This window comes from Monodon monoceros, unplaced genomic scaffold (assembly GCF_005190385.1).
Source record: "Monodon monoceros isolate NGI ecotype Baffin Bay Population unplaced genomic scaffold, NGI_Narwhal_1 Super_Scaffold_13, whole genome shotgun sequence".
NCBI classification, from domain to species: Eukaryota; Metazoa; Chordata; class Mammalia; order Artiodactyla; family Monodontidae; genus Monodon; species Monodon monoceros.
Genome location: NW_021703769.1, coordinates 80,113,918 through 80,128,416, shown reverse-complemented (window position 1 = coordinate 80,128,416; position 14,499 = coordinate 80,113,918). Strand labels below are relative to the sequence as shown.

Genomic DNA, 14,499 nt, shown 5'->3' with positions numbered 1-14,499 from the left:
TGGCCAGGTGTGGGGAAAAAGAGAGGGCACAGAGCCACTCGGACACCCAGAGAAACTTCCTGGAGGGGTACAGATTTCAGGGGAAGCCTAAGACAGCTTGCCAAGAAGAGGTTAAAAAGATTGTTCCTGGGCTTCCCTGGTGGCGCAGTGGTTGAGAGTCCGCCTGCCGATGCAGGGGACACGGGTTCGTGCCCCGGTCCGGGAAGATCCCACACACTGCGGAGCGGCTGGGCCCGTGAGCCATGGCCGCTGGGCCTGCGCGTCCGGAGCCTGTGCTCCGCAACGGGAGAGGCCACAACAGTGAGAGGCCCGCGCACCGCAAAAAAAAAAAAAAAAAAAGATTGTTCCTGACCAGTCGGGTGTGAGACAGTTGAGATGTGAAGGTGGCAAGGTCCTGACAAGGGAAGCAACCCGAGGGCGGGGCCATGGGCATCGACTGGGCACAGCAGGGAGGAAGAAGGGGTCCAGAGAGCCAAATGTGGGTCCTGCCATGGTCACCTCCTGCCCACCCAGCAAAGACCCACCAACAGATTCCCTGCGGGCAGGACCAACTTCCGGTGCAATCTGAGGATGTCCCTGCCGCCAGGAGAGGCTCGTTGCCACAAATTATCTCCTTCTCAACAGTTCCCCAGTCCCTAAGTACTACCTCGGCTCTCTATGGAGGATTTCTCTGGGGATCGTTCACCAGCTGGATTGGAGGGATGCCATGCTCCGAATTAGGCAGGAGACACCAACCGGGTATAGGACTTAAATACATTCTCTGCGAATGCTCTCTTCAATTCAGCTGAATGCTGATTTTCAACCTCGTTTCTCACTAGAACTGGCTGTTCCAGCCAAATAGACCTTGTTGTTTGTCGTCATCACACATTTTTAGTGTTTTCACTCCCTTTCCTTTGTTCATTTAGTGGTGAATTCATTCAAGAATTCTATATTGAGTATCTGTTTTCTGCTTGGTACTCTAAAAAGCACTGGAGACCCAGTAGAACAAGGTAGGTACAGCCCCTTCCTGCGTGGAGGTTACCCCAATTCTGCTTACTGAAACAACCCTCACTGTTAAGGTCCAGCTGCAATCTCACCTCCTCCCACGACCGCTTCCATGATAACCAATTCCAACATGCACTCTTTTCATGCTGAGATTTCTTTCAGGTAGAAATATCAGGGGAGATTTCAAGAAGAAGTTTGAGTGAAGCCTATCTGTACATCATCTGAGGGTGTCACAAGAGATCCCAGACCACCCATCACTGAGGCTCTTTTTTTTTTTTTTCCTTCCCAAGTGAAAAGAAAGAGAAAGAAAAGTAAAGAAATCAAAGCTGGGACTATCTGAGGGAAGAGCATTTGGGGCAGAGGGCACAGCAAATGCCAAGTCCTGGGGAAGGAAACATCTAGGTGTTTGAAAGACAGAATAAAGACCAGTGGGGCTGGACCATTGTGAACAAGAGGAAAGCCCTAAGAGAAGATGTTGAAACCAGATCACCTAAGACTTTGTAGGCCTTGGAAAGGAGTTTCTATTGCAAATGGAACTCTGGTGGGTTTTAGCCAAGGTGGCAATATGATTTGATTTAAGTTTTTAAAATAGCCCTTCGGCTGCTGTGTGAGCTGACCACAGTGATGCAAGAAGGGAGATCAGGAAAACAGATCCAGGCCCCAGTGAAGGGCTTGGACCAGAGTGGCAGCAGTGGAGAAGGTAGTAAGCAGCCAGATTAGGATATATCCCGGAGATCAAGCCTACAGGACTTGCTGATGGATCTGCGAGCACTGGGTTTGCTGATGGGCTGGATATGAGCTGTTGGGGGGAAGGGACCACTCAAGTCTGCATCCCAGGTTTTTTCTCTGAGCCACTTCCTGCAGCCCCACCTCTGCAGGCCGTCACATTGCACACGGGCTTCCTGTCTCAGCTTCCCTTGATGGAAGCCCGGGCCTGGACTGTGGCAGAGACGATGCTGTGTGTCCACCAAGCCAATCCATTGTCCTCCTGGATACACAGGATGGCCTCAGTCCCCAGGCCCCGGACATCTAGGCGGGGCCATATGTCTCAGTCACTAACTGTGAAGTAAGTGAGAAACACACCTTTATTTTAAGCCTTTGAGATGCAGAAGTGTTTTTTTTTTTTGATAACTCGGTTTGCCTTTCACGATTAATGCATGGACCTTCCTCTATTTTCTGTGCCCACCCTCTCCTAGGATTTTCACTCCATTTCCATGGATTTGAAGCCATCAATCTGCTGAAAGCTCTCAAATTTGTATCTTCAACCTAGGTGGCTGGATTAATATCCCCGACAGCAGGAGAGCTCCAGGAAGTAGAAATACTTTCTACCGGGGAGGTTAATAACTGCTATCGCTCATTCTTAGATGAAGTGGCCCAAACTGAAGAGACCCAACTGAACTTTTCCCTGAAGCCCCCTTGGCAGATGTCTCCTCATGCCCCTGGCTGCCCCAGAATGGGCAGAAGGAGAGAAGACAACCCCCCTCTCCCAGGTAGCCTCATTTTATTTTATTTTCCTCTTCCCCGTATGGAGGTTAAAGTTCATCATAACTCTGAAATACACAGCACAGGATCAGCCCGATGACTCAAGGCCCCTACGGTTTTCCTTTATGCAGTTACTTCCCAAATTTTCTCACATCCTCATATTGCAGCCCCTTGGTTGTTTATAGGAGATGAGCCTCTGCCCCACACACCACTTTCTAGTGGGTTCTCTTCCTGCCGGGCAAATGAGTCAGGGTGAGCAGCCTCGGAAGCTGGGGTGAGGGGCACTTTCTACCTTTCTCTATCTCCACCCTGAGTTATGAAATCTCTACGCTGTGACTCTAACTTTGGGAGATCATCGCCCCCTTGAGAATCTGATGAAATAAGTTGGCCCCTGTAGCAGATGCCTTTGGTAACCTGTCCATAACCTGTCAGCACCCGATGTTCTTGTACATGACTGTATTAGTTTCCTAGGGCCGCCGTTATAGAACACCACACAATGGGTGGCTTAAAAAACAAATTTATTTCTCCCAGTTCTGGAGGCGAGAAAGCTGAGATCAGGTGTTGGCAGGGTTGGTTTCTCCTGAGGCCTCTCTCCTTGGCTTGCAGACGGCCATCTTCTCCCTGTGTTGTCACGCAGTTGTCCCCCTGTGCACACACACCCTGGTGTCTCCTGTGTGTCCAACTTTCCTGTTCTTATAAGGGCACCAGACAAATTGGATTAGAGCCCACCCTAATGGCCTCATTTTAACTCAATTACCTCTTTAAAGGCCCTATCTCTAAGTACAGTCATATCCTGAGGTACTGGGAGTTAGGGCTTCAACACATGAATTCGGGGGAACACAATTCAGCTCATCACATTGCCCTTGGATTTCAAACTTCTGCTTCTCTGCTCTGGGCTGATGCTTATCTTACACACTGCAAAACTATAAAGGCCTTCTGGGTAACAGTATGTCTTCTTAAGGATTCCAAGAAATGGAGAATTAAGTCCTAAACATCTGTATTTTAATATAGGAAATTAACCTATTTAAATATGTTGTGATTTCTGACACAGTTAAATTGATTGCTTTCATCTCATCTTCTGTTTCCTAGTTACTGTGTTTTCTTGTTACTTCAAATGTACCGCGTGTGAGACACGCAGCTTAGGACACCATGGTCAGCGTGACAGGCACAGCCCCTGCCTTTGCAGCACCTGCAGTCTTGCAGAGCTGTATTCAGGAACATTCTTCAGTGCCGCTTCTCTTTAGGAACCAGGGTCAGGGCTCTCCCAGCTCTACTGACTCCAGCTGTCAGGCATCTCCCATCTTCCTCTCCACGTCAGGCATCTCGCATCTTCCTCTCCACCCTGCTGGTTAAGGGGACCAAACGCTGCCAGGTTGCAGTGGCTTGAGCAGTGATGGTGGGGCAAGAACTGGAGATAGTCAGTTCTCACAGGGCTTTTTTCTGGAAGGCCTAAGAATTGAACAGTGGTAGACAGCACGGACAAAGAGGTGACACAGAGGAAAGTTAGGAAGGTAACCGGGGGCTGCATTCCTTCCTGCCGCCCAGGGCCCCTCCATGCCCTGGGCTCTAAGACCTGCCATCGCCATGATCAGAGCCTCACCCAGGGCGCTCCTCCCAGGCATCACCTCCTTGCCTCCACACTGGCTTCGGGGTGATTCTCCAGCCCCACCCCTTGCTCAGGAAACCATGTTTCTGCTGCTTCTCAAACGCAGGCAGGAGGAGGACTGCCTCCAGCTGCTGGTCTTTCCTCCGAGGGGGAATGGAAAGCGAAGAGACAGACACAGCTGCGTCTGGAAGCAGGGCCCAGGGGAGAGCTGGGGTTCAGGTGGGCTCTGGCCAGAAGGCTCTTTTCTCTGCGCTTCTACCTGTGGACAAGCCCTTGCTCGGGCCTCCAGGTGAGTGACATGGGCAGAGAGCAGCCAGGGGAGGGTGCCCAGGACGGGGCAGTTCACCACGTAGCTGCCCCTCACTGGCATTCCTTCTCACATCTCTCACCCTCTTTCCCCATGGTCACCAGGCTTGTGAAAGGCCCTTAGTGAAGCCATGTGACAGTTTTGCAACATTTACATATTTTAAAAATCTGTCCCCGGAGCCACCACTGTGAGTACCCCCAACGCCACCCCATCGCTGACCTTGATTTTGCCTTTCCCCACCCTAAGGGGGGGAGGGTCCCTCTGTCTGCTCTGTAAACAGAGCCAGAGCCTCTAAATCTTGCTTTATCAACAAGTCCAGCTCCTTGGCAAGATGTCACCCTTCCTGCCTGTGCACACTCCGTGTCCCCAGTGGGCCGTGGATTATGTGGTTCCAGGCTCACACGTGACAGAGAGCCTGGGGTGCATGGCTGGGAGGGAGGAGGCTGGGTTCCCAGTGTGGGTGCGTGCCCTCGTGGCCGGGAGCACCGGGGCAGGATGCTGTCCTGGGAAGAGGGGAAGGAGGAACGAATGCTTGGGCTGCATCTGTGCAGAGAATTCACTGGGAGACCCGGAGCTCTGAGAACCAGGGGAGTGTTTAGTCTAAGGCACGGGAGGCCTCCTAATCAGGAAAAAATCGTGGTATGTTGTGGATAACAGGACAGGGGAGAGTTCTCAGAATTTACAGGAAAAGCTCAGTCTAGGCTGTTTCCTGGGTTCTGTTGTGCTGCCTTCTCCCCCTTCCTTCCTCTCCTCCAAACCCCCAAGCCATGCAGCCAGCTCTGGGCACCTCAAAACTCAGATGCCAGGGATCCGGCCGGGGCTGGGTGGTTGCAGCACTTTTCCTGATGGGGGAGAGGATGGGATTTGGAGCTCCTGGGAGCTGCTCAGATGCCTGACACACAGAAGAGGCCAGGCCCCTCTGTGTTAAGTCCCAGGCCTCGGAAGAAGGTGGGATTAGGAGACGGGGTCTACTTCTCAGAAAGAGCCGGGGCTGCGGCAGGGGCCGGGCAGAGAAAAATGATGGAATTACAACATTGCCCTTGCCGCCCTCAAGGGACCACAGGGATGAAGGAGTTCTCACCGCCCTGGGTCTTTCTTCTCTTTGTGAGGTTCCCGGTGTGTGAATACTTTCAAATAAAAAAACGGGGTTTACAGCAAAAGCATCGGACTCCTTTAAGTTAGGCGTGAACCTTCCGTATTGGTCTCCCATTTCCACTTTGCTGTCCCGCAGGTGCCTCCGAGGCTCACGGCACCTGCTGAGGGGGCGGTTAGCTTCTCTGGACCCTTGAGCACGCAATCCTCACGTGCAGGGCCTTAAAACCCATCGTGCGGGTCAGTCACAGTTCTTTCTTATGGGCCGCAGCTGCGGCTTTCAGGATGCTCAGCGGGAAAGGCATTTCCGCCCTAGGATGCAGACTCAGTTGCAGCTGCAAGTTATCGCCAGGAGAGGGCACTGTGTGTCCAGCTAACGGGCTCGGAGAGGTTCTCCCAGCAGCTCTAAGAACCTGCAGGGCTTGGCCGGGAGCCCTGGGTGAGAGGAGAGAGGAGGGCATCTCTCTTCCACTGTATTTGTTGATCCCTTTTATAATTATGGGATCATCTCACTCCGTTTTCACACCTATTCCCCAGCATTGCCACCTGGATGTCCTGAAGACGTCTCAGAATCACGAGTCCCAGTTCCAGCATGATCTTCCCCACTCCACCCCACCCCCAAAGAAAACCAAAACTACTTTCCCTCTTCACCATCCTCCTCCTCTTCTGCCTCCTGATCCTTCTCCTCTGGGTTTCTCCTCCCAACCTCCCAAGCTAAGGTTCCTGTCCCCTCCCTTTCAGCCCCGGCAGCCTAGATGTCACCAAATTATGCTCTGACTCGGGCCCTTTTCTCCCGCAGACTGCTCCTATCTTGCTGCACCTCCATCAATTATTCACAGTCCTCACAAGTCTGTCTCCTTTCCTAACATGCTCGATGCTCTGACAACACAGGTAAGATCACGTCATTTCTCTCTTAAATTCCAAGATGAGGTGGAAACAACCCAAGTGTCCATCAAAGAGTGAACAGATAAACAAAATGTGATCTATCCAAACAATATTCAACTTTAGAAAGGAAGGAAATCCTTACTCATGCTGCAACATGGATGAACCTGAGGACATTCTACTAAGGAACAGAAGAGCTTGGTTTAATCCAGAACTGGCTGTTGGACCCAGAGACTTCTTGTCTGACTTACTTCACTTAACATAATGCCCTCAAGATCCCTCTATGTTGTCAAAAATGGCAGGATGTCCTTCTTTCTCATGGCTGAATAATCCCATATACCAGAAGAAGATAGATATCGCATCGTCTTTATCCATTTATCCCTAGATGGACACTTAGGTTGTTTCGGTATTTTTACTATGGCAAATAATGCTGCAATGAACAGGAATGCAGATATCTCTTTAAGATCCTGATTTCATTTCCTGTGGATATCTACCCAGAAGTGGGATTGCTGGGTCGTATCGTAGTTCTATTTTTAATTTTTTGAAAAACCTCCATACTGTTCTCCATAGTCGTTGTACCAGTTTATATTCCCACCAATAATGCACCAGGTTCCCTTTTCTCTACATCCTCACCAACTTTTGTTATCTCTTGTCTTTTTGATAACAGCCATTATAACAAATGTGAGGTGATATCTCATTGTCTTTTTTTTTTTTTTTTTTTTTGGCTGAATTGGGTCTTCATTGCTGCGCACGGGTTTTCTCTAGCTGCGGCGAGTGGGGGCTGCTCTTCGTTGTGGTGCGCGGGCTTCTCATTGCAGTGGCTTCTCTTGTTGCGGAGCATGGGCTCTAGGCTTGCGGGCTTCAGTAGTTGTGGCACGCGGGCTCATTAATTGTGGCTCGCGAACTCTAGAGTGCAGGCTCAGTATTTGTGGCTCACGGGCTTAGCTGCTCCGCGGCATGTAGGATCTTGCCAGACCAGGGCTCGAACCCGTATCCCCTGCATTGGCAGGCGAATTCTTAACCACTGCGCCACCAGGGAAGCTCCTCATTGTCGTTTTGATGTGCACTTTCTGGATGATTGGTGATACTGAGCATCTCTTCAAGTACCTGTTGGCAATTGGTATGTCTTCCTTGGAAAAACGTCTATTCAGGTCCTCTGTCCATTATACAATAAACAGATTATTAGGTTTTTGATGTTAAGTTGTATAAGTTTCTTATATATTTTGGATAGTAACTCTTTATCAGATAGATGGTTTGCAAATATTTTCTCCCTTTCCATAGTTGCCTTTTCATTTTGCAGATTTTGTTCCCCTAAGCAGTTCTTTACTTTAATGCAATCCTACTTATTTATCTTTGCTTTTGTTGCTTGTGCTTTTGTTGTCATCTTCAAAAAATTGTTGCCAAGAACAATGTCAAGGAGCTTTTTCCTTGTGTTTTCTTCATTAGTTTTATGGTTTCTGGTCTTATATTTAAGTCTTTAATCCATTTCAAGTTAGTTTTTGTGAGTGGTAGAAGATAGGGGTCCAGTTTCATTCTTCTGCAGGTGGTAATCCAGTTTCCCAGCACCATTTACTGAAGACACTCTTCTGTCCCTACTGAGTCCTTCTGATGAGAGGCAGCCCCGGGCAGCAGAAAGCGCACTGACTGTGGTGGCACAGGTCCGGGTTCTGACCCACTCTGTCAGTGAGAGGCCCTGAGCCCTGAGCCACGGAGAACTTTCTCCATGTTGTTTCCTCCTCCTCTGCGGGGAGCTAGGATGATAACCCACTGTGCTCCAAACCCTTAGCTGAAACAGGCCTGAATACATTTAAGGGGAATTTCTCTTGCACATAAAAGTTCTGGATTTGATTTCCAAGTTGTTTCTTTCGATTCACTTTGCTGCCGCTGGAGTGGGGCACACGCCCTGGGAGAGGAGGTCTTGCCGGGTCTGGCCCTGGTCCTCTCCCGCCACCTGCGATTCTGGCGAACCACTGAGGTGTGGGGCCTCCTGGGTCCTAGAGAGGACGCCTCGCCAGGCTGACGCCGACTTACTTCCGGCCTTTGTGTGCTGCAGTCGACCGCGGCCCGGGGGGTCAGTTCTCCGCCATCCCGACTGCGGAGGTATGTGGTGAGGCGTGTCTCTGAGGCCCCGAGGAAGAAGGCATGGGTTACCGGGTTATGCGATGCCAGTCTCGGCCTGTGGGGCCCAAGAAGGCTCGGCGGCCAGTTGCAGGCACCACGTCTCCCTACCCTCGCATTTTTGGTGTTGCCCTCCTTTTGTGCTCCCAGCCAGCCCGGGGGGACTTACGGAGACTTGGGGCGGGAGCGGGGGTAGGTCCGAGGTTTGACCCCTCGTTCTGGCCTCCTTGGAGCCAGCCTGGCAGCGGAGTTCAAGCCGCCCCCGCTCCCTCCCAAGTCCACAGAAACAACTTTTGAAACGACCCTGTGGGAAGTCCAGGTTGTTGAACCGCAGAACAGACGCTGGATCCCTCGGCTTTGCATGTTCTTTATTCTTCCACATGCACTTAATCAGCCGAGCACTGGCCTGGGTGTAGGGGGAATAAACATCAGACTAGATTTTTGCATTTCCCGAGCTGGGCGTTCTAGCAAGGGAACTGACGTGTGTTGTCGATATAATGTGAGATACAACCGAGAGATGGAGAGATACCGATAAAGAGCTGCAGCGGCTGAGATCAAATCCTTAAGATTTTGCAAAGGGGGGTTGGGGCGGGGGTGGTATTCGAAGGAGAATAAGAATTGGATCTGTGGCACTGCCCAACCAGCCAAGGATATTCCGGATAGAGCTGGTGCAAAAGCCTAAAGGTGAAAGGGTGGGGAGAACTGCAGAGAGAGCAGTAAATATTTCACTACCATTCTGGTAAATGTTTATTCTGCACTGGGTAGTGGAGATTAATGAATGTGTGGCCACAAATCCCTGCTCTAGAGATTTCTTCTAAAAATAGTGAAAGTGGTCCAAAGGTACAAACTTTCAGTTATAAGACATTCTGGGAATGTAACGTACAGCATGATGACTATAGTTAATACTGTGTTATATATTTGAAAGTTGCTAAGAGAGTGGATCTTAAAAGCCTGCATCACAAGAAAAAGAATTGTTAACTATGTGAGGTGATGGTGTTAAGTAATTGTGGTGGTCGTTTCACAATATATACATATTATCAATCATGTTGTACACCTGAAACTAATACAATACTATATGTCAATTATAGCTCAGTAAAACCAGGGGAACTTTTTTAAATAAAGGGAAAGGTAGCTTGATGGAAGGGCTGTGAGGAAAGCTTGAGGCTATAGAGTTAGGGAGACATGGGCTAATACACAAAGATTAGGGACAAGTGTGCATAAGCCTTTCCAAAATAGAGCATGTGACCACCGGAGCTAACGGGGAAAGAAGGGGCGAGTACTGTTCTGGATTGCCCCGCACCTTGCTGAGTTCAGCTTCATTGGTGTGCTTTGCTTGCAGGCGCCGGTGCTTTAGCAGCTCAAAACAGTAAACTGAGAAAACTTGTATATGAAACAATAGGGCTTCACTTTATACTAATATGGTTCCCCTGTTTACCAAGCGTGCATGAGCTTATTCACATTCCAGAAACACACAGTCTAGGTAAACAGACTATCTGGTCTGTTTTCTTCTGGTCCTTTTGTAATGCCTCAAGCTACATTTTTCTTAATTTCTCAGGAGGGGATGTGATGGATAATAATCATGGTTCTATTGCAGAGACTCACAATTATCAGAAATTGGGAAAGCATGTGGGGGAAAAACTGGGGTGGCGTGGATGAGATTGAAATATACACGATACAGGTAGTCCTCAAGTTACGAGGGTTCCATTTACAGATGTTCTGTATGTACGGTGGCCGGATGCACCCTACCTACTTCTTGCTCCACCCTCCCCCACGCCACCCCACCCCTAGAATCCACCACCCCTGAAGACGCTGACCAGAACCCAGGAGTTAAGGCGGAAGGACACGTGTGATGAGGCATCTCAGGGCAACCATGACTCACTGCCTTTTCCTGCCCCTCACTGCTTACCATTAAGTTATGCCGTCTCACACCCTTTCACAAGGGTGCACAAGCTCCCTCTTTACGTCCCTGCAACAGGCCCCTATCTTTCATCATTTGCCTTTTACCTTAAAAGACACACTGTCCTTAACACAACATTGTAAATCAATTATACCTCAGTTAAAAAAAAAAAAAAGCAACACTGTCCTTTATCCCCTCACCCTCTTCATACCATTTGTGAACTTAAAAATGACAATAATCACTGCTGATTTGACTCACAATAATCCAGAGATATAAGTGTATCAAGAAAAGAGAAGGCCATAAGTATTAAAGTGAAATCACATGGGTGCCACCAGCACTTCAGTTATTTGAAAGCCCAGATACCTCACTCAGAATCCCCCCAGAAGTAATCTCTTTTTTCAGTAGTTCTCTAATCCTCGAAAACTAGCATGCAAACCAATATAGCATTTCTAACCCAATTTTATTGTTTTCCTTTTGTACTTCTATGCTAGGATTTCTACTGATTTTCACTGCAGGTACACAGGGTTTTATCTACATGATGTTTTACCTAAACTTTTGTGAGAGCATAACTGATGTCTACAGCACTACTTATTTGGGAAAATAAGCTCCAAATTCCCAAAAGCCAGTCTATAACGGGACTATTGGAATATATTGTTATATGTTAGAGATAACCATTTACATGTTAATGTTTTAGTCTTCGGATATTTATTGTTGTAAATAATTTTTCTGCATTCAATCCACATTTATTGACCTTTTGCTAATATTTTCAGAAATAACACTTTTAATCATTCTGCATGGAAATCTTTCTAAAATTTATGACACCTGCCTGTGTGTGTACGATTTAACTCATTTTTCTCTGACTTGGTCAACATTATGAATATCCTTTACACAATGACGCCCTCAGGGTTCTTTGCCCTACACAAAACAGTCTAATGTAACTTTCTTAGCTCCATTGCACATTTCTTGTTATTATTTTTATTTATTTATTTGCTTATTTATTTATTTATGGCTGCGTTGGGTCTTCGTTGCTGCACGCAGGCTTTCTCTATTTGCGGCAAGTGGGGACTCCTCTTCGTTGCGCTGTGCGGGCTTCTCATTGCGGTGGCTTCTCTTGTTGTGGAGCACGGGCTCTAGGCATGCGGCCTTCAGTCGTTGTGGCGCACGGGCTCAGTAGTTGTGGCTCACGGGCTTAGGTGCTCCGCGACATGTGGGATCTTCCCGGACCAGGGCTCGAACCCGTGTCCCCTGCTTTGGCAGGCGGATTCTTAACCACTGCGCCACCAGGGAAGTCCTGTATATTTCTTTTAAAAGAAAAAGTAAACAGAAGTCTCATATACACAGATAATTTGCGCAGACAATTAAATATGAATCCTACTCTCATGGCAGTTATTATAATAGTCTCTGAAGCTTTTTAAGTTATTTCTAAATGACTTGAGAAGTCTGAATTTGTTTAAAATGGCATTCTTGGCACAATCCTCCCCATTCACCATTTTAAAGACATGGTTTAACACAAATGTTTACTTAGTTATGTTCAAAGAGGAACTCTAAGCCTGCTTAAGAATAAAAGCTCTATCCTTTGCTTGGGGCTTTGTCCTTATTATTTCTGCAGACTGCCCTGATATTTCTTATCCCATCTATGTAGTAAACGTATTTACAGGAGTGAAGTGATTCGTACACACTTGTTTTCCAATTTCCTTTAGGCAATGGATAGGAAAACATTATTTCCTGGATCCACTCTGTCCTGTCATCACTTATCCCTCCTGGTCCCACTTGGAATGTCAAAACACCCTCTTTCTGGGAGCAGGTCTGTAATCACAGTCTGTTCTTAGCCACATGGTCCTGCTGCTGGGAGGGTAGGATGGGAAGTAAAACCGCAGCAGGGATGAATGCTCTTTCAAGGAAGTCCCCTTCTCAATGGCTCTATCTGTGGTAGAGCGTTGCCCAGTGACGAGAAACGCTATGCCACCAAAGGGTCCATCCCAGAGGACTAGACTGTGCTGAGCCTTGGTTTTGTCTGTTTTTAAGTGGAGACTTCAAACTCGCCCTCCCACCTCACCTCCCACCTCAATGAAGAGTCGATGAGATACGACAGATGAAAGCACTGTGGAAACTACAGAACATTAACACATGTCACAGCCACAAGGCATTAAGCGTGTCTAGGAACCACCCATGGTACTAGATGCTTTGTAGCCATGATAGGATCTTTTTTTTTTTCTTGAAGACTATAGAGTTTTTGTTTAACTGCATCGATCTTACATATATGTTTTCTTTGTCTCATGCTGAAAATCTCAGTTCTCAAAGAAATCAATATAATCATTCATTTACTTTATCCCATGATACACAAAAACTATGGAACACTTCACAAATTTGCGTGTCATCCTTGCTCAGGGGCCATGCTAATCTTCTCTGTATCGTTCCAATTTTAGTATATGTGCTGCCGAAGCAAGCACAGGATCATTTTTTTATTTTGGTTTTTTTGTTTGTTTTTTTTTTTTTGGCTGTATGTGGGCCTCTCACTGTTGTGGCCTCTCCCGTTGCAGAGCACAGGCTCTGGACGCGCAGGCTTAGCGGCCATGGCTTACAGGCCCAGCCGCTCCGTGGCATGTGGGATCTTCCCAGACCGGGGCACGAACCCGTGTCCCCTGCATCGGCAGGCGGACTCTCAACCACTGCGCCACCAGGGAAGCCCTAGGATCATTTTTAAAAGTCAGAACAGTTGCCAAAATGCATCAGCTGCAGAGTGGCAGAGGCTAGTCTGTTCGGGTTCAAGGCTCAGGCTCTTTTCACTAAAACCCTCCAGATATAGGCTCTTACTGTGCTCACACTTTAGAACAGGCCCCAAGCCATCTGGAAAACCCATGGGCTCTATGCATTAGGGAGAGTTTTGCTGTGCAATATTCAAAAGGAAAACTGAAGTGTTTAAGACAAGAGGGTAGTATGATCTTGTGTTCTGGAGATAGCCAGAGATGCTGGAATATTCTTTACTCCAAATTTTGTCCTCTTCGTATTATCATATAGATGCACAAATGACAAACGACATGGAAAAACAGAAGGACTTGATTGGTTTTTTTGAAAACTGCTAAACAACAACAGCAAAAAAAAGTTTTTCTTTTTTTAAGAAATGCAAAGGAGTCCTTTTCCACTGGGGCTAAAATGTTTTCTTTTGGTTTTGAGAGCTGTTCAATTTATCACCTGAATACAGGCATGTATTTTACTCTGTAGAAAAATTCTGGAGCTCTCGCTTCCTGCCCCAGAAATGCCCGGCTGCTTCTCAGTCCCGCGCTGGTGTCAACTTGGGACCATCCCCACCCCCCATATGTTGGATTTCCTGCTTCCGGATCCCCTTTCTCTCCTGATTATTCCTCCTTTTGGTGAAGCGTACTCTTCTAGAAGCATCCTGAGATAGAGTGCCTGTTGGAGTTCATATTTTGAGACCTTGCATATCTGAAAATGTCTTTTTGCTCTCCTTTAAAAAAACTCTTTTTTTGGGCTTCCCTGGTGGCGCAGTGGTTGGGAGTCCGCCTGCCGATGCAGGGGACGCAGGTTCGTGCCCCGGTCCGGGAGGATCCCACATGCCGCGGAGCGGCTGGGCCTGTGAGCCATGGCCGCTGGGCCTGTGCATCTGGAGCCTGTGCTCCGCAGCGGGAGAGGCCACAGTAGTGAGAGCCCGCGTACCGGAAAAAAAAAAAAAAAAAAAAACTCTTTTTTTTTAGTTTGGGCATAAAATTCTAGTTTGGAAATTATTTTCCCATGGAATTTTGTCTCCTAACTTCTAATATTGCGATTAACCCACCCAGGAACATTCTGATTCTTCGTCCTTTATATGAGAACTCGTTTTGATTTCTGGAAATCTTTAGGCTCAAAAATTTCACATCTATGGTTTGTTTCTTTCCCATTCATTTTGCCGAGTATTCAGTGTGCTGTGCATGTTCTCTATTTCTGAGAAATTATCTTAAATTCTTTTACTTATAATTTCCCCCACTTCATTTTCTCTGTTCTCTCCTTCCAAAATTCCTAAAATTCAGATGTGGGACCTCCTGGGTTGCTTCTCTCATTTTCATTTTCCACTCATTTTTAAAAATTTCTTTGTCTTTTTTGTTCTATTTGCTGTCCTATTTCCTTAACCTTCTC

General features: G+C 47.6%; 1 non-coding gene across 1 annotated transcript; it reads right to left on the bottom strand.

Moving 5' to 3' along the window:
* Positions 1 to 12,711: 12,711 nt before the first annotated feature.
* On the bottom strand, positions 12,712 to 12,818 carry LOC114895102. Its single transcript, XR_003793412.1, has one exon. It is a non-coding gene; the product is annotated as a U6 spliceosomal RNA (small nuclear RNA).
* Positions 12,819 to 14,499: the final 1,681 nt, after the last annotated feature.